General features: G+C 46.3%; 12 non-coding genes across 12 annotated transcripts; all 12 read left to right on the forward strand.

Moving 5' to 3' along the window:
* Nucleotides 1-1,247: 1,247 nt before the first annotated feature.
* Nucleotides 1,248-1,438, forward strand: LOC142278770 (U2 spliceosomal RNA). Its single transcript, XR_012741562.1, has one exon. It is a non-coding gene; the product is annotated as a U2 spliceosomal RNA (small nuclear RNA).
* Nucleotides 1,439-2,825: 1,387 nt separating this feature from the next.
* On the forward strand, nt 2,826-3,016 carry LOC142278771 (U2 spliceosomal RNA). Its single transcript, XR_012741563.1, has one exon. It is a non-coding gene; the product is annotated as a U2 spliceosomal RNA (small nuclear RNA).
* A 1,387-nt stretch (nt 3,017-4,403) lies between these two features.
* LOC142278772 (U2 spliceosomal RNA) lies at nt 4,404-4,594 on the forward strand. Its single transcript, XR_012741564.1, has one exon. It is a non-coding gene; the product is annotated as a U2 spliceosomal RNA (small nuclear RNA).
* Nucleotides 4,595-5,981: 1,387 nt separating this feature from the next.
* On the forward strand, nt 5,982-6,172 carry LOC142278773 (U2 spliceosomal RNA). The gene has a single exon (XR_012741565.1). It is a non-coding gene; the product is annotated as a U2 spliceosomal RNA (small nuclear RNA).
* A 1,387-nt stretch (nt 6,173-7,559) lies between these two features.
* Nucleotides 7,560-7,750, forward strand: LOC142278774 (U2 spliceosomal RNA). Its single transcript, XR_012741566.1, has one exon. It is a non-coding gene; the product is annotated as a U2 spliceosomal RNA (small nuclear RNA).
* A 1,387-nt stretch (nt 7,751-9,137) lies between these two features.
* Nucleotides 9,138-9,328, forward strand: LOC142278775 (U2 spliceosomal RNA). Its single transcript, XR_012741567.1, has one exon. It is a non-coding gene; the product is annotated as a U2 spliceosomal RNA (small nuclear RNA).
* Nucleotides 9,329-10,718: 1,390 nt separating this feature from the next.
* Nucleotides 10,719-10,909, forward strand: LOC142278776 (U2 spliceosomal RNA). The gene has a single exon (XR_012741568.1). It is a non-coding gene; the product is annotated as a U2 spliceosomal RNA (small nuclear RNA).
* A 1,387-nt stretch (nt 10,910-12,296) lies between these two features.
* Nucleotides 12,297-12,487, forward strand: LOC142278777 (U2 spliceosomal RNA). The gene has a single exon (XR_012741569.1). It is a non-coding gene; the product is annotated as a U2 spliceosomal RNA (small nuclear RNA).
* A 1,387-nt stretch (nt 12,488-13,874) lies between these two features.
* On the forward strand, nt 13,875-14,065 carry LOC142278778 (U2 spliceosomal RNA). The gene has a single exon (XR_012741570.1). It is a non-coding gene; the product is annotated as a U2 spliceosomal RNA (small nuclear RNA).
* Nucleotides 14,066-15,452: 1,387 nt separating this feature from the next.
* LOC142278781 (U2 spliceosomal RNA) lies at nt 15,453-15,643 on the forward strand. Its single transcript, XR_012741572.1, has one exon. It is a non-coding gene; the product is annotated as a U2 spliceosomal RNA (small nuclear RNA).
* A 1,387-nt stretch (nt 15,644-17,030) lies between these two features.
* LOC142278782 (U2 spliceosomal RNA) lies at nt 17,031-17,221 on the forward strand. Its single transcript, XR_012741573.1, has one exon. It is a non-coding gene; the product is annotated as a U2 spliceosomal RNA (small nuclear RNA).
* A 1,387-nt stretch (nt 17,222-18,608) lies between these two features.
* On the forward strand, nt 18,609-18,799 carry LOC142278783 (U2 spliceosomal RNA). Its single transcript, XR_012741574.1, has one exon. It is a non-coding gene; the product is annotated as a U2 spliceosomal RNA (small nuclear RNA).
* Nucleotides 18,800-19,014: the final 215 nt, after the last annotated feature.

The following is a 19,014-nucleotide window of genomic DNA, read 5'->3' on the forward strand; positions in this document are numbered from 1 at the left end:
TCTTTCACACTTTTGACTTTCTTTATTCATCCAAATAGCAAACTCATCACCACTCAACCTGACCAACTCGGCTATGTCCCCGTGCTGCAGTTCTCTGTCTTATCTAGATCATTTGCAATTGAATGGAATAGATCCCTTTTGGACAAAGTGGATTCACCTGCTGCTGCAGTGACCACAGGTGTGATAACATCTAGAATTGGCATCTGGTGCGATCTCTCCGCTTCCACTCCAAAGAAAGTTACCTGTTTATTCCTATCATGCATTGGTTTTTGGGGTTTTCTTTGAGTAATGATGATCTCTTTAGTAGTCTGTTGGCGCCCTCTCCTGGAGGAATAGTTTGCTTGCTCTTGGACATTCTAAAAGAGAGGTCATGATAGACATTGAGCTTCTGAGCTCAATTGGGGACAGTCATGGGTGATGAATGTTTGCAACCTACTGCGAAGCCTCATACCGCAATATAAGGAACGTCAAATACTAAGAAAGGGCGGCCTATGAAAGAATTACTACTTTCAATAAGTACACTTAAACGGCTAATTGGGAATAGAAAAACTGTAAAAAGCCCTCTGAGAAAGCCCCCCTCTAACCTTTGATAGTAAGCTTTTCTGTAGTCTGCCTGTTGATGTATTTTCCGTTTGAACTGTGCACAACATGAAGAGACGGAACACTGGCGGCTTGTCACAATGCCCCCCGATGACATCACAATAGCGCTGCTGCCTAGAAAACAAGCTGCGCAGAAGAAGTTGTTCTTTGGGTGGGAGGGTGGGCTAGTGGAAGGAGGGGGCAATCTCTTTTTTTCCCGGGTGGTAGGGGGATGACAGGAGAAGGGAAGCGGGTGGTGAGAAAGGTACAGAGGGCAGGGTTTGGGGGCTGGGAAGGAAAGGGAAAAGATTAGGGTTTGGGGATGATGAAAGGGCTTTCTACGGGTAAGGATGGCAAAGGGTGGCAGTGACGGAAAGTCAGGCAACCTGTCCTGTCCGTCTTTTTGTATCGTGAATTGGAAAGACTGCAAGGGGGAGGGGAGTTGCTTGCGCCCTAAAGGAGGAGTTATTCAGATTCATTGCAGTGGGCGGCGGCTGCAAAACGCACCATTCTTCTTGTTTTGGCTCTGCAAAGCAGCCTTTTCAAGGGTTGGCTTGGGTGACAAAATGTCTTGTGTAGGCGTGGGTTTGTCTCCCTCTCGCTCTCTCTCCCTAAGATGTGTCCGGCATAGGCCAGGGTGCCACTCGAGGCCCAAACCAATTCTGGTTATCGCTTCTCGGCCTTTTGGCTAAGATCAAGTGTAGTATCTGTTCTTATCAGTTTAATATCTGATACGTCCCCTATCTGGGGACCATATATTAAATGGATTTTTAGAACAGGGAGATGGAAAAAGAGCTTGCTCTGTCCACTCCACGCATTGACCTGGTATTGCAGTACCTCCAGGAACGGTGCACCCCTTCTTAACCCAGTTTCCAAAAGCAGAACTCAATTCACCTGATTCATATTAGCCCGATTTAATGAATTGGAAGAAAGCATACGTCTTCATATGCACCTCAATTTGGCCCATTCACTTTTCACACTTCCTCCTTTTGTTTTTTATCTTTCACACTTTTGACTTTCTTTATTCATCCAAATAGCAAACTCATCACCACTCAACCTGACCAACTCGGCTATGTCCCCGTGCTGCAGTTCTCTGTCTTATCTAGATCATTTGCAATTGAATGGAATAGATCCCTTTTGGACAAAGTGGATTCACCTGCTGCTGCAGTGACCACAGGTGTGATAACATCTAGAATTGGCATCTGGTGCGATCTCTCCGCTTCCACTCCAAAGAAAGTTACCTGTTTATTCCTATCATGCATTGGTTTTTGGGGTTTTCTTTGAGTAATGATGATCTCTTTAGTAGTCTGTTGGCGCCCTCTCCTGGAGGAATAGTTTGCTTGCTCTTGGACATTCTAAAAGAGAGGTCATGATAGACATTGAGCTTCTGAGCTCAATTGGGGACAGTCATGGGTGATGAATGTTTGCAACCTACTGCGAAGCCTCATACCGCAATATAAGGAACGTCAAATACTAAGAAAGGGCGGCCTATGAAAGAATTACTACTTTCAATAAGTACACTTAAACGGCTAATTGGGAATAGAAAAACTGTAAAAAGCCCTCTGAGAAAGCCCCCCTCTAACCTTTGATAGTAAGCTTTTCTGTAGTCTGCCTGTTGATGTATTTTCCGTTTGAACTGTGCACAACATGAAGAGACGGAACACTGGCGGCTTGTCACAATGCCCCCCGATGACATCACAATAGCGCTGCTGCCTAGAAAACAAGCTGCGCAGAAGAAGTTGTTCTTTGGGTGGGAGGGTGGGCTAGTGGAAGGAGGGGGCAATCTCTTTTTTTCCCGGGTGGTAGGGGGATGACAGGAGAAGGGAAGCGGGTGGTGAGAAAGGTACAGAGGGCAGGGTTTGGGGGCTGGGAAGGAAAGGGAAAAGATTAGGGTTTGGGGATGATGAAAGGGCTTTCTACGGGTAAGGATGGCAAAGGGTGGCAGTGACGGAAAGTCAGGCAACCTGTCCTGTCCGTCTTTTTGTATCGTGAATTGGAAAGACTGCAAGGGGGAGGGGAGTTGCTTGCGCCCTAAAGGAGGAGTTATTCAGATTCATTGCAGTGGGCGGCGGCTGCAAAACGCACCATTCTTCTTGTTTTGGCTCTGCAAAGCAGCCTTTTCAAGGGTTGGCTTGGGTGACAAAATGTCTTGTGTAGGCGTGGGTTTGTCTCCCTCTCGCTCTCTCTCCCTAAGATGTGTCCGGCATAGGCCAGGGTGCCACTCGAGGCCCAAACCAATTCTGGTTATCGCTTCTCGGCCTTTTGGCTAAGATCAAGTGTAGTATCTGTTCTTATCAGTTTAATATCTGATACGTCCCCTATCTGGGGACCATATATTAAATGGATTTTTAGAACAGGGAGATGGAAAAAGAGCTTGCTCTGTCCACTCCACGCATTGACCTGGTATTGCAGTACCTCCAGGAACGGTGCACCCCTTCTTAACCCAGTTTCCAAAAGCAGAACTCAATTCACCTGATTCATATTAGCCCGATTTAATGAATTGGAAGAAAGCATACGTCTTCATATGCACCTCAATTTGGCCCATTCACTTTTCACACTTCCTCCTTTTGTTTTTTATCTTTCACACTTTTGACTTTCTTTATTCATCCAAATAGCAAACTCATCACCACTCAACCTGACCAACTCGGCTATGTCCCCGTGCTGCAGTTCTCTGTCTTATCTAGATCATTTGCAATTGAATGGAATAGATCCCTTTTGGACAAAGTGGATTCACCTGCTGCTGCAGTGACCACAGGTGTGATAACATCTAGAATTGGCATCTGGTGCGATCTCTCCGCTTCCACTCCAAAGAAAGTTACCTGTTTATTCCTATCATGCATTGGTTTTTGGGGTTTTCTTTGAGTAATGATGATCTCTTTAGTAGTCTGTTGGCGCCCTCTCCTGGAGGAATAGTTTGCTTGCTCTTGGACATTCTAAAAGAGAGGTCATGATAGACATTGAGCTTCTGAGCTCAATTGGGGACAGTCATGGGTGATGAATGTTTGCAACCTACTGCGAAGCCTCATACCGCAATATAAGGAACGTCAAATACTAAGAAAGGGCGGCCTATGAAAGAATTACTACTTTCAATAAGTACACTTAAACGGCTAATTGGGAATAGAAAAACTGTAAAAAGCCCTCTGAGAAAGCCCCCCTCTAACCTTTGATAGTAAGCTTTTCTGTAGTCTGCCTGTTGATGTATTTTCCGTTTGAACTGTGCACAACATGAAGAGACGGAACACTGGCGGCTTGTCACAATGCCCCCCGATGACATCACAATAGCGCTGCTGCCTAGAAAACAAGCTGCGCAGAAGAAGTTGTTCTTTGGGTGGGAGGGTGGGCTAGTGGAAGGAGGGGGCAATCTCTTTTTTTCCCGGGTGGTAGGGGGATGACAGGAGAAGGGAAGCGGGTGGTGAGAAAGGTACAGAGGGCAGGGTTTGGGGGCTGGGAAGGAAAGGGAAAAGATTAGGGTTTGGGGATGATGAAAGGGCTTTCTACGGGTAAGGATGGCAAAGGGTGGCAGTGACGGAAAGTCAGGCAACCTGTCCTGTCCGTCTTTTTGTATCGTGAATTGGAAAGACTGCAAGGGGGAGGGGAGTTGCTTGCGCCCTAAAGGAGGAGTTATTCAGATTCATTGCAGTGGGCGGCGGCTGCAAAACGCACCATTCTTCTTGTTTTGGCTCTGCAAAGCAGCCTTTTCAAGGGTTGGCTTGGGTGACAAAATGTCTTGTGTAGGCGTGGGTTTGTCTCCCTCTCGCTCTCTCTCCCTAAGATGTGTCCGGCATAGGCCAGGGTGCCACTCGAGGCCCAAACCAATTCTGGTTATCGCTTCTCGGCCTTTTGGCTAAGATCAAGTGTAGTATCTGTTCTTATCAGTTTAATATCTGATACGTCCCCTATCTGGGGACCATATATTAAATGGATTTTTAGAACAGGGAGATGGAAAAAGAGCTTGCTCTGTCCACTCCACGCATTGACCTGGTATTGCAGTACCTCCAGGAACGGTGCACCCCTTCTTAACCCAGTTTCCAAAAGCAGAACTCAATTCACCTGATTCATATTAGCCCGATTTAATGAATTGGAAGAAAGCATACGTCTTCATATGCACCTCAATTTGGCCCATTCACTTTTCACACTTCCTCCTTTTGTTTTTTATCTTTCACACTTTTGACTTTCTTTATTCATCCAAATAGCAAACTCATCACCACTCAACCTGACCAACTCGGCTATGTCCCCGTGCTGCAGTTCTCTGTCTTATCTAGATCATTTGCAATTGAATGGAATAGATCCCTTTTGGACAAAGTGGATTCACCTGCTGCTGCAGTGACCACAGGTGTGATAACATCTAGAATTGGCATCTGGTGCGATCTCTCCGCTTCCACTCCAAAGAAAGTTACCTGTTTATTCCTATCATGCATTGGTTTTTGGGGTTTTCTTTGAGTAATGATGATCTCTTTAGTAGTCTGTTGGCGCCCTCTCCTGGAGGAATAGTTTGCTTGCTCTTGGACATTCTAAAAGAGAGGTCATGATAGACATTGAGCTTCTGAGCTCAATTGGGGACAGTCATGGGTGATGAATGTTTGCAACCTACTGCGAAGCCTCATACCGCAATATAAGGAACGTCAAATACTAAGAAAGGGCGGCCTATGAAAGAATTACTACTTTCAATAAGTACACTTAAACGGCTAATTGGGAATAGAAAAACTGTAAAAAGCCCTCTGAGAAAGCCCCCCTCTAACCTTTGATAGTAAGCTTTTCTGTAGTCTGCCTGTTGATGTATTTTCCGTTTGAACTGTGCACAACATGAAGAGACGGAACACTGGCGGCTTGTCACAATGCCCCCCGATGACATCACAATAGCGCTGCTGCCTAGAAAACAAGCTGCGCAGAAGAAGTTGTTCTTTGGGTGGGAGGGTGGGCTAGTGGAAGGAGGGGGCAATCTCTTTTTTTCCCGGGTGGTAGGGGGATGACAGGAGAAGGGAAGCGGGTGGTGAGAAAGGTACAGAGGGCAGGGTTTGGGGGCTGGGAAGGAAAGGGAAAAGATTAGGGTTTGGGGATGATGAAAGGGCTTTCTACGGGTAAGGATGGCAAAGGGTGGCAGTGACGGAAAGTCAGGCAACCTGTCCTGTCCGTCTTTTTGTATCGTGAATTGGAAAGACTGCAAGGGGGAGGGGAGTTGCTTGCGCCCTAAAGGAGGAGTTATTCAGATTCATTGCAGTGGGCGGCGGCTGCAAAACGCACCATTCTTCTTGTTTTGGCTCTGCAAAGCAGCCTTTTCAAGGGTTGGCTTGGGTGACAAAATGTCTTGTGTAGGCGTGGGTTTGTCTCCCTCTCGCTCTCTCTCCCTAAGATGTGTCCGGCATAGGCCAGGGTGCCACTCGAGGCCCAAACCAATTCTGGTTATCGCTTCTCGGCCTTTTGGCTAAGATCAAGTGTAGTATCTGTTCTTATCAGTTTAATATCTGATACGTCCCCTATCTGGGGACCATATATTAAATGGATTTTTAGAACAGGGAGATGGAAAAAGAGCTTGCTCTGTCCACTCCACGCATTGACCTGGTATTGCAGTACCTCCAGGAACGGTGCACCCCTTCTTAACCCAGTTTCCAAAAGCAGAACTCAATTCACCTGATTCATATTAGCCCGATTTAATGAATTGGAAGAAAGCATACGTCTTCATATGCACCTCAATTTGGCCCATTCACTTTTCACACTTCCTCCTTTTGTTTTTTATCTTTCACACTTTTGACTTTCTTTATTCATCCAAATAGCAAACTCATCACCACTCAACCTGACCAACTCGGCTATGTCCCCGTGCTGCAGTTCTCTGTCTTATCTAGATCATTTGCAATTGAATGGAATAGATCCCTTTTGGACAAAGTGGATTCACCTGCTGCTGCAGTGACCACAGGTGTGATAACATCTAGAATTGGCATCTGGTGCGATCTCTCCGCTTCCACTCCAAAGAAAGTTACCTGTTTATTCCTATCATGCATTGGTTTTTGGGGTTTTCTTTGAGTAATGATGATCTCTTTAGTAGTCTGTTGGCGCCCTCTCCTGGAGGAATAGTTTGCTTGCTCTTGGACATTCTAAAAGAGAGGTCATGATAGACATTGAGCTTCTGAGCTCAATTGGGGACAGTCATGGGTGATGAATGTTTGCAACCTACTGCGAAGCCTCATACCGCAATATAAGGAACGTCAAATACTAAGAAAGGGCGGCCTATGAAAGAATTACTACTTTCAATAAGTACACTTAAACGGCTAATTGGGAATAGAAAAACTGTAAAAAGCCCTCTGAGAAAGCCCCCCTCTAACCTTTGATAGTAAGCTTTTCTGTAGTCTGCCTGTTGATGTATTTTCCGTTTGAACTGTGCACAACATGAAGAGACGGAACACTGGCGGCTTGTCACAATGCCCCCCGATGACATCACAATAGCGCTGCTGCCTAGAAAACAAGCTGCGCAGAAGAAGTTGTTCTTTGGGTGGGAGGGTGGGCTAGTGGAAGGAGGGGGCAATCTCTTTTTTTCCCGGGTGGTAGGGGGATGACAGGAGAAGGGAAGCGGGTGGTGAGAAAGGTACAGAGGGCAGGGTTTGGGGGCTGGGAAGGAAAGGGAAAAGATTAGGGTTTGGGGATGATGAAAGGGCTTTCTACGGGTAAGGATGGCAAAGGGTGGCAGTGACGGAAAGTCAGGCAACCTGTCCTGTCCGTCTTTTTGTATCGTGAATTGGAAAGACTGCAAGGGGGAGGGGAGTTGCTTGCGCCCTAAAGGAGGAGTTATTCAGATTCATTGCAGTGGGCGGCGGCTGCAAAACGCACCATTCTTCTTGTTTTGGCTCTGCAAAGCAGCCTTTTCAAGGGTTGGCTTGGGTGACAAAATGTCTTGTGTAGGCGTGGGTTTGTCTCCCTCTCGCTCTCTCTCCCTAAGATGTGTCCGGCATAGGCCAGGGTGCCACTCGAGGCCCAAACCAATTCTGGTTATCGCTTCTCGGCCTTTTGGCTAAGATCAAGTGTAGTATCTGTTCTTATCAGTTTAATATCTGATACGTCCCCTATCTGGGGACCATATATTAAATGGATTTTTAGAACAGGGAGATGGAAAAAGAGCTTGCTCTGTCCACTCCACGCATTGACCTGGTATTGCAGTACCTCCAGGAACGGTGCACCCCTTCTTAACCCAGTTTCCAAAAGCAGAACTCAATTCACCTGATTCATATTAGCCCGATTTAATGAATTGGAAGAAAGCATACGTCTTCATATGCACCTCAATTTGGCCCATTCACTTTTCACACTTCCTCCTTTTGTTTTTTATCTTTCACACTTTTGACTTTCTTTATTCATCCAAATAGCAAACTCATCACCACTCAACCTGACCAACTCGGCTATGTCCCCGTGCTGCAGTTCTCTGTCTTATCTAGATCATTTGCAATTGAATGGAATAGATCCCTTTTGGACAAAGTGGATTCACCTGCTGCTGCAGTGACCACAGGTGTGATAACATCTAGAATTGGCATCTGGTGCGATCTCTCCGCTTCCACTCCAAAGAAAGTTACCTGTTTATTCCTATCATGCATTGGTTTTTGGGGTTTTCTTTGAGTAATGATGATCTCTTTAGTAGTCTGTTGGCGCCCTCTCCTGGAGGAATAGTTTGCTTGCTCTTGGACATTCTAAAAGAGAGGTCATGATAGACATTGAGCTTCTGAGCTCAATTGGGGACAGTCATGGGTGATGAATGTTTGCAACCTACTGCGAAGCCTCATACCGCAATATAAGGAACGTCAAATACTAAGAAAGGGCGGCCTATGAAAGAATTACTACTTTCAATAAGTACACTTAAACGGCTAATTGGGAATAGAAAAACTGTAAAAAGCCCTCTGAGAAAGCCCCCCTCTAACCTTTGATAGTAAGCTTTTCTGTAGTCTGCCTGTTGATGTATTTTCCGTTTGAACTGTGCACAACATGAAGAGACGGAACACTGGCGGCTTGTCACAATGCCCCCCGATGACATCACAATAGCGCTGCTGCCTAGAAAACAAGCTGCGCAGAAGAAGTTGTTCTTTGGGTGGGAGGGTGGGCTAGTGGAAGGAGGGGGCAATCTCTTTTTTTCCCGGGTGGTAGGGGGATGACAGGAGAAGGGAAGCGGGTGGTGAGAAAGGTACAGAGGGCAGGGTTTGGGGGCTGGGAAGGAAAGGGAAAAGATTAGGGTTTGGGGATGATGAAAGGGCTTTCTACGGGTAAGGATGGCAAAGGGTGGCAGTGACGGAAAGTCAGGCAACCTGTCCTGTCCGTCTTTTTGTATCGTGAATTGGAAAGACTGCAAGGGGGAGGGGAGTTGCTTGCGCCCTAAAGGAGGAGTTATTCAGATTCATTGCAGTGGGCGGCGGCTGCAAAACGCACCATTCTTCTTGTTTTGGCTCTGCAAAGCAGCCTTTTCAAGGGTTGGCTTGGGTGACAAAATGTCTTGTGTAGGCGTGGGTTTGTCTCCCTCTCGCTCTCTCTCCCTAAGATGTGTCCGGCATAGGCCAGGGTGCCACTCGAGGCCCAAACCAATTCTGGTTATCGCTTCTCGGCCTTTTGGCTAAGATCAAGTGTAGTATCTGTTCTTATCAGTTTAATATCTGATACGTCCCCTATCTGGGGACCATATATTAAATGGATTTTTAGAACAGGGAGATGGAAAAAGAGCTTGCTCTGTCCACTCCACGCATTGACCTGGTATTGCAGTACCTCCAGGAACGGTGCACCCCTTCTTAACCCAGTTTCCAAAAGCAGAACTCAATTCACCTGATTCATATTAGCCCGATTTAATGAATTGGAAGAAAGCATACGTCTTCATATGCACCTCAATTTGGCCCATTCACTTTTCACACTTCCTCCTTTTGTTTTTTATCTTTCACACTTTTGACTTTCTTTATTCATCCAAATAGCAAACTCATCACCACTCAACCTGACCAACTCGGCTATGTCCCCGTGCTGCAGTTCTCTGTCTTATCTAGATCATTTGCAATTGAATGGAATAGATCCCTTTTGGACAAAGTGGATTCACCTGCTGCTGCAGTGACCACAGGTGTGATAACATCTAGAATTGGCATCTGGTGCGATCTCTCCGCTTCCACTCCAAAGAAAGTTACCTGTTTATTCCTATCATGCATTGGTTTTTGGGGTTTTCTTTGAGTAATGATGATCTCTTTAGTAGTCTGTTGGCGCCCTCTCCTGGAGGAATAGTTTGCTTGCTCTTGGACATTCTAAAAGAGAGGTCATGATAGACATTGAGCTTCTGAGCTCAATTGGGGACAGTCATGGGTGATGAATGTTTGCAACCTACTGCGAAGCCTCATACCGCAATATAAGGAACGTCAAATACTAAGAAAGGGCGGCCTATGAAAGAATTACTACTTTCAATAAGTACACTTAAACGGCTAATTGGGAATAGAAAAACTGTAAAAAGCCCTCTGAGAAAGCCCCCCTCTAACCTTTGATAGTAAGCTTTTCTGTAGTCTGCCTGTTGATGTATTTTCCGTTTGAACTGTGCACAACATGAAGAGACGGAACACTGGCGGCTTGTCACAATGCCCCCCGATGACATCACAATAGCGCTGCTGCCTAGAAAACAAGCTGCGCAGAAGAAGTTGTTCTTTGGGTGGGAGGGTGGGCTAGTGGAAGGAGGGGGCAATCTCTTTTTTTCCCGGGTGGTAGGGGGATGACAGGAGAAGGGAAGCGGGTGGTGAGAAAGGTACAGAGGGCAGGGTTTGGGGGCTGGGAAGGAAAGGGAAAAGATTAGGGTTTGGGGATGATGAAAGGGCTTTCTACGGGTAAGGATGGCAAAGGGTGGCAGTGACGGAAAGTCAGGCAACCTGTCCTGTCCGTCTTTTTGTATCGTGAATTGGAAAGACTGCAAGGGGGAGGGGAGTTGCTTGCGCCCTAAAGGAGGAGTTATTCAGATTCATTGCAGTGGGCGGCGGCGGCTGCAAAACGCACCATTCTTCTTGTTTTGGCTCTGCAAAGCAGCCTTTTCAAGGGTTGGCTTGGGTGACAAAATGTCTTGTGTAGGCGTGGGTTTGTCTCCCTCTCGCTCTCTCTCCCTAAGATGTGTCCGGCATAGGCCAGGGTGCCACTCGAGGCCCAAACCAATTCTGGTTATCGCTTCTCGGCCTTTTGGCTAAGATCAAGTGTAGTATCTGTTCTTATCAGTTTAATATCTGATACGTCCCCTATCTGGGGACCATATATTAAATGGATTTTTAGAACAGGGAGATGGAAAAAGAGCTTGCTCTGTCCACTCCACGCATTGACCTGGTATTGCAGTACCTCCAGGAACGGTGCACCCCTTCTTAACCCAGTTTCCAAAAGCAGAACTCAATTCACCTGATTCATATTAGCCCGATTTAATGAATTGGAAGAAAGCATACGTCTTCATATGCACCTCAATTTGGCCCATTCACTTTTCACACTTCCTCCTTTTGTTTTTTATCTTTCACACTTTTGACTTTCTTTATTCATCCAAATAGCAAACTCATCACCACTCAACCTGACCAACTCGGCTATGTCCCCGTGCTGCAGTTCTCTGTCTTATCTAGATCATTTGCAATTGAATGGAATAGATCCCTTTTGGACAAAGTGGATTCACCTGCTGCTGCAGTGACCACAGGTGTGATAACATCTAGAATTGGCATCTGGTGCGATCTCTCCGCTTCCACTCCAAAGAAAGTTACCTGTTTATTCCTATCATGCATTGGTTTTTGGGGTTTTCTTTGAGTAATGATGATCTCTTTAGTAGTCTGTTGGCGCCCTCTCCTGGAGGAATAGTTTGCTTGCTCTTGGACATTCTAAAAGAGAGGTCATGATAGACATTGAGCTTCTGAGCTCAATTGGGGACAGTCATGGGTGATGAATGTTTGCAACCTACTGCGAAGCCTCATACCGCAATATAAGGAACGTCAAATACTAAGAAAGGGCGGCCTATGAAAGAATTACTACTTTCAATAAGTACACTTAAACGGCTAATTGGGAATAGAAAAACTGTAAAAAGCCCTCTGAGAAAGCCCCCCTCTAACCTTTGATAGTAAGCTTTTCTGTAGTCTGCCTGTTGATGTATTTTCCGTTTGAACTGTGCACAACATGAAGAGACGGAACACTGGCGGCTTGTCACAATGCCCCCCGATGACATCACAATAGCGCTGCTGCCTAGAAAACAAGCTGCGCAGAAGAAGTTGTTCTTTGGGTGGGAGGGTGGGCTAGTGGAAGGAGGGGGCAATCTCTTTTTTTCCCGGGTGGTAGGGGGATGACAGGAGAAGGGAAGCGGGTGGTGAGAAAGGTACAGAGGGCAGGGTTTGGGGGCTGGGAAGGAAAGGGAAAAGATTAGGGTTTGGGGATGATGAAAGGGCTTTCTACGGGTAAGGATGGCAAAGGGTGGCAGTGACGGAAAGTCAGGCAACCTGTCCTGTCCGTCTTTTTGTATCGTGAATTGGAAAGACTGCAAGGGGGAGGGGAGTTGCTTGCGCCCTAAAGGAGGAGTTATTCAGATTCATTGCAGTGGGCGGCGGCTGCAAAACGCACCATTCTTCTTGTTTTGGCTCTGCAAAGCAGCCTTTTCAAGGGTTGGCTTGGGTGACAAAATGTCTTGTGTAGGCGTGGGTTTGTCTCCCTCTCGCTCTCTCTCCCTAAGATGTGTCCGGCATAGGCCAGGGTGCCACTCGAGGCCCAAACCAATTCTGGTTATCGCTTCTCGGCCTTTTGGCTAAGATCAAGTGTAGTATCTGTTCTTATCAGTTTAATATCTGATACGTCCCCTATCTGGGGACCATATATTAAATGGATTTTTAGAACAGGGAGATGGAAAAAGAGCTTGCTCTGTCCACTCCACGCATTGACCTGGTATTGCAGTACCTCCAGGAACGGTGCACCCCTTCTTAACCCAGTTTCCAAAAGCAGAACTCAATTCACCTGATTCATATTAGCCCGATTTAATGAATTGGAAGAAAGCATACGTCTTCATATGCACCTCAATTTGGCCCATTCACTTTTCACACTTCCTCCTTTTGTTTTTTATCTTTCACACTTTTGACTTTCTTTATTCATCCAAATAGCAAACTCATCACCACTCAACCTGACCAACTCGGCTATGTCCCCGTGCTGCAGTTCTCTGTCTTATCTAGATCATTTGCAATTGAATGGAATAGATCCCTTTTGGACAAAGTGGATTCACCTGCTGCTGCAGTGACCACAGGTGTGATAACATCTAGAATTGGCATCTGGTGCGATCTCTCCGCTTCCACTCCAAAGAAAGTTACCTGTTTATTCCTATCATGCATTGGTTTTTGGGGTTTTCTTTGAGTAATGATGATCTCTTTAGTAGTCTGTTGGCGCCCTCTCCTGGAGGAATAGTTTGCTTGCTCTTGGACATTCTAAAAGAGAGGTCATGATAGACATTGAGCTTCTGAGCTCAATTGGGGACAGTCATGGGTGATGAATGTTTGCAACCTACTGCGAAGCCTCATACCGCAATATAAGGAACGTCAAATACTAAGAAAGGGCGGCCTATGAAAGAATTACTACTTTCAATAAGTACACTTAAACGGCTAATTGGGAATAGAAAAACTGTAAAAAGCCCTCTGAGAAAGCCCCCCTCTAACCTTTGATAGTAAGCTTTTCTGTAGTCTGCCTGTTGATGTATTTTCCGTTTGAACTGTGCACAACATGAAGAGACGGAACACTGGCGGCTTGTCACAATGCCCCCCGATGACATCACAATAGCGCTGCTGCCTAGAAAACAAGCTGCGCAGAAGAAGTTGTTCTTTGGGTGGGAGGGTGGGCTAGTGGAAGGAGGGGGCAATCTCTTTTTTTCCCGGGTGGTAGGGGGATGACAGGAGAAGGGAAGCGGGTGGTGAGAAAGGTACAGAGGGCAGGGTTTGGGGGCTGGGAAGGAAAGGGAAAAGATTAGGGTTTGGGGATGATGAAAGGGCTTTCTACGGGTAAGGATGGCAAAGGGTGGCAGTGACGGAAAGTCAGGCAACCTGTCCTGTCCGTCTTTTTGTATCGTGAATTGGAAAGACTGCAAGGGGGAGGGGAGTTGCTTGCGCCCTAAAGGAGGAGTTATTCAGATTCATTGCAGTGGGCGGCGGCTGCAAAACGCACCATTCTTCTTGTTTTGGCTCTGCAAAGCAGCCTTTTCAAGGGTTGGCTTGGGTGACAAAATGTCTTGTGTAGGCGTGGGTTTGTCTCCCTCTCGCTCTCTCTCCCTAAGATGTGTCCGGCATAGGCCAGGGTGCCACTCGAGGCCCAAACCAATTCTGGTTATCGCTTCTCGGCCTTTTGGCTAAGATCAAGTGTAGTATCTGTTCTTATCAGTTTAATATCTGATACGTCCCCTATCTGGGGACCATATATTAAATGGATTTTTAGAACAGGGAGATGGAAAAAGAGCTTGCTCTGTCCACTCCACGCATTGACCTGGTATTGCAGTACCTCCAGGAACGGTGCACCCCTTCTTAACCCAGTTTCCAAAAGCAGAACTCAATTCACCTGATTCATATTAGCCCGATTTAATGAATTGGAAGAAAGCATACGTCTTCATATGCACCTCAATTTGGCCCATTCACTTTTCACACTTCCTCCTTTTGTTTTTTATCTTTCACACTTTTGACTTTCTTTATTCATCCAAATAGCAAACTCATCACCACTCAACCTGACCAACTCGGCTATGTCCCCGTGCTGCAGTTCTCTGTCTTATCTAGATCATTTGCAATTGAATGGAATAGATCCCTTTTGGACAAAGTGGATTCACCTGCTGCTGCAGTGACCACAGGTGTGATAACATCTAGAATTGGCATCTGGTGCGATCTCTCCGCTTCCACTCCAAAGAAAGTTACCTGTTTATTCCTATCATGCATTGGTTTTTGGGGTTTTCTTTGAGTAATGATGATCTCTTTAGTAGTCTGTTGGCGCCCTCTCCTGGAGGAATAGTTTGCTTGCTCTTGGACATTCTAAAAGAGAGGTCATGATAGACATTGAGCTTCTGAGCTCAATTGGGGACAGTCATGGGTGATGAATGTTTGCAACCTACTGCGAAGCCTCATACCGCAATATAAGGAACGTCAAATACTAAGAAAGGGCGGCCTATGAAAGAATTACTACTTTCAATAAGTACACTTAAACGGCTAATTGGGAATAGAAAAACTGTAAAAAGCCCTCTGAGAAAGCCCCCCTCTAACCTTTGATAGTAAGCTTTTCTGTAGTCTGCCTGTTGATGTATTTTCCGTTTGAACTGTGCACAACATGAAGAGACGGAACACTGGCGGCTTGTCACAATGCCCCCCGATGACATCACAATAGCGCTGCTGCCTAGAAAACAAGCTGCGCAGAAGAAGTTGTTCTTTGGGTGGGAGGGTGGGCTAGTGGAAGGAGGGGGCAATCTCTTTTTTTCCCGGGTGGTAGGGGGATGACAGGAGAAGGGAAGCGGGTGGTGAGAAAGGTACAGAGGGCAGGGTTTGGGGGCTGGGAAGGAAAGGGAAAAGATTAGGGTTTGGGGATGATGAAAGGGCTTTCTACGGGTAAGGATGGCAAAGGGTGGCAGTGACGGAAAGTCAGGCAACCTGTCCTGTCCGTCTTTTTGTATCGTGAATTGGAAAGACTGCAAGGGGGAGGGGAGTTGCTTGCGCCCTAAAGGAGGAGTTATTCAGATTCATTGCAGTGGGCGGCGGCTGCAAAACGCACCATTCTTCTTGTTTTGGCTCTGCAAAGCAGCCTTTTCAAGGGTTGGCTTGGGTGACAAAATGTCTTGTGTAGGCGTGGGTTTGTCTCCCTCTCGCTCTCTCTCCCTAAGATGTGTCCGGCATAGGCCAGGGTGCCACTCGAGGCCCAAACCAATTCTGGTTATCGCTTCTCGGCCTTTTGGCTAAGATCAAGTGTAGTATCTGTTCTTATCAGTTTAATATCTGATACGTCCCCTATCTGGGGACCATATATTAAATGGATTTTTAGAACAGGGAGATGGAAAAAGAGCTTGCTCTGTCCACTCCACGCATTGACCTGGTATTGCAGTACCTCCAGGAACGGTGCACCCCTTCTTAACCCAGTTTCCAAAAGCAGAACTCAATTCACCTGATTCATATTAGCCCGATTTAATGAATTGGAAGAAAGCATACGTCTTCATATGCACCTCAATTTGGCCCATTCACTTTTCACACTTCCTCCTTTTGTTTTTTATCTTTCACACTTTTGACTTTCTTTATTCATCCAAATAGCAAACTCATCACCACTCAACCTGACCAACTCGGCTATGTCCCCGTGCTGCAGTTCTCTGTCTTATCTAGATCATTTGCAATTGAATGGAATAGATCCCTTTTGGACAAAGTGGATTCACCTGCTGCTGCAGTGACCACAGGTGTGATAACATCTAGAATTGGCATCTGGTGCGATCTCTCCGCTTCCACTCCAAAGAAAGTTACCTGTTTATTCCTATCATGCATTGGTTTTTGGGGTTTTCTTTGAGTAATGATGATCTCTTTAGTAGTCTGTTGGCGCCCTCTCCTGGAGGAATAGTTTGCTTGCTCTTGGACATTCTAAAAGAGAGGTCATGATAGACATTGAGCTTCTGAGCTCAATTGGGGACAGTCATGGGTGATGAATGTTTGCAACCTACTGCGAAGCCTCATACCGCAATATAAGGAACGTCAAATACTAAGAAAGGGCGGCCTATGAAAGAATTACTACTTTCAATAAGTACACTTAAACGGCTAATTGGGAATAGAAAAACTGTAAAAAGCCCTCTGAGAAAGCCCCCCTCTAACCTTTGATAGTAAGCTTTTCTGTAGTCTGCCTGTTGATGTATTTTCCGTTTGAACTGTGCACAACATGAAGAGACGGAACACTGGCGGCTTGTCACAATGCCCCCCGATGACATCACAATAGCGCTGCTGCCTAGAAAACAAGCTGCGCAGAAGAAGTTGTTCTTTGGGTGGGAGGGTGGGCTAGTGGAAGGAGGGGGCAATCTCTTTTTTTCCCGGGTGGTAGGGGGATGACAGGAGAAGGGAAGCGGGTGGTGAGAAAGGTACAGAGGGCAGGGTTTGGGGGCTGGGAAGGAAAGGGAAAAGATTAGGGTTTGGGGATGATGAAAGGGCTTTCTACGGGTAAGGATGGCAAAGGGTGGCAGTGACGGAAAGTCAGGCAACCTGTCCTGTCCGTCTTTTTGTATCGTGAATTGGAAAGACTGCAAGGGGGAGGGGAGTTGCTTGCGCCCTAAAGGAGGAGTTATTCAGATTCATTGCAGTGGGCGGCGGCTGCAAAACGCACCATTCTTCTTGTTTTGGCTCTGCAAAGCAGCCTTTTCAAGGGTTGGCTTGGGTGACAAAATGTCTTGTGTAGGCGTGGGTTTGTCTCCCTCTCGCTCTCTCTCCCTAAGATGTGTCCGGCATAGGCCAGGGTGCCACTCGAGGCCCAAACCAATTCTGGTTATCGCTTCTCGGCCTTTTGGCTAAGATCAAGTGTAGTATCTGTTCTTATCAGTTTAATATCTGATACGTCCCCTATCTGGGGACCATATATTAAATGGATTTTTAGAACAGGGAGATGGAAAAAGAGCTTGCTCTGTCCACTCCACGCATTGACCTGGTATTGCAGTACCTCCAGGAACGGTGCACCCCTTCTTAACCCAGTTTCCAAAAGCAGAACTCAATTCACCTGATTCATATTAGCCCGATTTAATGAATTGGAAGAAAGCATACGTCTTCATATGCACCTCAATTTGGCCCATTCACTTTTCACACTTCCTCCTTTTGTTTTTTATCTTTCACACTTTTGACTTTCTTTATTCATCCAAATAGCAAACTCATCACCACTCAACCTGACCAACTCGGCTATGTCCCCGTGCTGCAGTTCTCTGTCTTATCTAGATCATTTGCAATTGAATGGAATAGATCCCTTTTGGACAAAGTGGATTCACCTGCTGCTGCAGTGACCACAGGTGTGATAACATCTAGAATTGGCATCTGGTGCGATCTCTCCGCTTCCACTCCAAAGAAAGTTACCTGTTTATTCCTATCATGCATTGGTTTTTGGGGTTTTCTTTGAGTAATGATGATCTCTTTAGTAGTCTGTTGGCGCCCTCTCCTGGAGGAATAGTTTGCTTGCTCTTGGACATTCTAAAAGAGAGGTCATGATAGACATTGAGCTTCTGAGCTCAATTGGGGACAGTCATGGGTGATGAATGTTTGCAACCTACTGCGAAGCCTCATACCGCAATATAAGGAACGTCAAATACTAAGAAAGGGCGGCCTATGAAAGAATTACTACTTTCAATAAGTACACTTAAACGGCTAATTGGGAATAGAAAAACTGTAAAAAGCCCTCTGAGAAAGCCCCCCTCTAACCTTTGATAGTAAGCTTTTCTGTAGTCTGCCTGTTGATGTATTTTCCGTTTGAACTGTGCACAACATGAAGAGACGGAACACTGGCGGCTTGTCACAATGCCCCCCGATGACATCACAATAGCGCTGCTGCCTAGAAAACAAGCTGCGCAGAAGAAGTTGTTCTTTGGGTGGGAGGGTGGGCTAGTGGAAGGAGGGGGCAATCTCTTTTTTTCCCGGGTGGTAGGGGGATGACAGGAGAAGGGAAGCGGGTGGTGAGAAAGGTACAGAGGGCAGGGTTTGGGGGCTGGGAAGGAAAGGGAAAAGATTAGGGTTTGGGGATGATGAAAGGGCTTTCTACGGGTAAGGATGGCAAAGGGTGGCAGTGACGGAAAGTCAGGCAACCTGTCCTGTCCGTCTTTTTGTATCGTGAATTGGAAAGACTGCAAGGGGGAGGGGAGTTGCTTGCGCCCTAAAGGAGGAGTTATTCAGATTCATTGCAGTGGGCGGCGGCTGCAAAACGCACCATTCTTCTTGTTTTGGCTCTGCAAAGCAGCCTTTTCAAGGGTTGGCTTGGGTGACAAAATGTCTTGTGTAGGCGTGGGTTTGTCTCCCTCTCGCTCTCTCTCCCTAAGATGTGTCCGGCATAGGCCAGGGTGCCACTCGAGGCCCAAACCAATTCTGGTTATCGCTTCTCGGCCTTTTGGCTAAGATCAAGTGTAGTATCTGTTCTTATCAGTTTAATATCTGATACGTCCCCTATCTGGGGACCATATATTAAATGGATTTTTAGAACAGGGAGATGGAAAAAGAGCTTGCTCTGTCCACTCCACGCATTGACCTGGTATTGCAGTACCTCCAGGAACGGTGCACCCCTTCTTAACCCAGTTTCCAAAAGCAGAACTCAATTCACCTGATTCATATTAGCCCGATTTAATGAATTGGAAGAAAGCATACGTCTTCATATGCACCTCAATTTGGCCCATTCACTTTTCACACTTCCTCCTTTTGTTTTTTATCTTTCACACTTTTGACTTTCTTTATTCATCCAAATAGCAAACTCATCACCACTCAACCTGACCAACTCGGCTAT

The sequence above is a fragment of the Anomaloglossus baeobatrachus genome, unplaced genomic scaffold (assembly GCF_048569485.1).
Source record: "Anomaloglossus baeobatrachus isolate aAnoBae1 unplaced genomic scaffold, aAnoBae1.hap1 Scaffold_420, whole genome shotgun sequence".
NCBI classification, from domain to species: Eukaryota; Metazoa; Chordata; class Amphibia; order Anura; family Aromobatidae; genus Anomaloglossus; species Anomaloglossus baeobatrachus.